Here is a 1,307-nt window from a genome sequence, read left to right as displayed (position 1 = left end):
TGAATATCAGTCAAAGTTGCTAGCTTCATCGCCCGATTAGTTCAGCTGGATAGAATGTCTGCCTACGGAGCAGATGGTCGTAGGTTCGAATCCTGCATCGGGTATACATTAATCTCACTTCCTCTTCATCCATCCTACTTCAATAAAATCGGGCATTCGATGTGAAGCTCCAACTAGTTTACACAAGATGCTGAAGGCAAGCACATGAGATAGTGGTGCGCACCAACGGCTGTACCTGAGCAATCCGAATTTCGCTCACGTACCCTGACGGATTGACCAATTACCGCCTAAACCATTTCGGAAGAGTATTCAACTTGGATATCAATCAAAGTTGCTAGCTTCATTGCCCGATTAGTTCAGCTGTATAGAATGTCTGCCTACGGAACAGATGGTCGAAGGTTCAAATCCTGCATCGGGTATACATTAATCTCACTTCCTCTTCATCCATCCTACTTCAATAAAATCGGGCATTCGATGTGAAGCTCCAACTAGTTTACACAAGACGCTGAAGGCAAGCACATGAGATAGTGGTGCGCATCAACGGCTGTATCTGAGCAATCCGAATTCCGCTCACGTATCCTGACGGATTGACCAATTACCGAAGAGTATTCAACTTAAATATCAATCAAAGTTGCTAGCTTCATCGCCCGATTAGTTCAGCTGGATAGAATGTCTGCCTACGGAGCAGATGGTCGTAGGTTCGAATCCTGCATCGGGTATACATTAATCTCACTTCCTCCATTCATCCTACGTCAACGAAATCGGGCATTCGATGTGAAGCTCCACCTGCTTTGCACAAGACGCTGAAGGCAAGCACGTGAGATAGTGGTGCGCACCAACGGCTGTACCTGAGCAATCCAAATTCCGCTCACGTATCCTGACGGATTGACCAATTACCGAAGAGTATTCAACTTAAATATCAATCAAAGTTGCTAGCTTCATCGCCCGATTAGTTCAGCTGGATAGAATGTCTGCCTACGGAGCAGATGGTCGTAGGTTCGAATCCTGCAACGGGTATACATTAATCTCACTTCCTCTTCATCCATCCTACTTCAATAAAATCGGGCATTCGATGTGAAGCTCCAACTAGTTTACACAAGATGCTGAAGGCAAGCACATGAGATAGTGGTGCGCACCAACGGCTGTACCTGAGCAATCCGAATTCCGCTCACGTATCCTGAATCGGCCACTCGATGTGAAGCTCCAACTAGTTTACACAAGACGCTGAAGGCAAGCACATGAGATAGTGGTGCGCACTAACGGCTGTATCTGAGCAATCCGAATTCCGCTCACGTATCCTGACGGAT

The 1,307-nt window shown here is 46.4% G+C and overlaps 4 non-coding genes across 4 annotated transcripts; all 4 read left to right on the top strand.

Moving 5' to 3' along the window:
- The first annotated feature begins 30 nt into the window (after positions 1 to 30).
- Positions 31 to 104, top strand: Pmar_PMAR024245. Its single transcript has one exon. It is a non-coding gene; the product is annotated as a tRNA-Arg (tRNA).
- A 241-nt stretch (positions 105 to 345) lies between these two features.
- Positions 346 to 419, top strand: Pmar_PMAR024244. Its single transcript has one exon. It is a non-coding gene; the product is annotated as a tRNA-Arg (tRNA).
- Positions 420 to 645: 226 nt separating this feature from the next.
- Pmar_PMAR024243 lies at positions 646 to 719 on the top strand. Its single transcript has one exon. It is a non-coding gene; the product is annotated as a tRNA-Arg (tRNA).
- A 224-nt stretch (positions 720 to 943) lies between these two features.
- Pmar_PMAR024242 lies at positions 944 to 1,017 on the top strand. The gene has a single exon. It is a non-coding gene; the product is annotated as a tRNA-Arg (tRNA).
- Positions 1,018 to 1,307: the final 290 nt, after the last annotated feature.

Source organism: Perkinsus marinus, assembly GCF_000006405.1.
Source record: "Perkinsus marinus ATCC 50983 genomic scaffold scf_1104296969784, whole genome shotgun sequence".
Taxonomy (NCBI): Eukaryota; Perkinsozoa; order Perkinsida; family Perkinsidae; genus Perkinsus; species Perkinsus marinus.
Note: the sequence above shows the minus strand (reverse complement) of the source record. Positions and strands in the feature narration are given on the sequence as shown.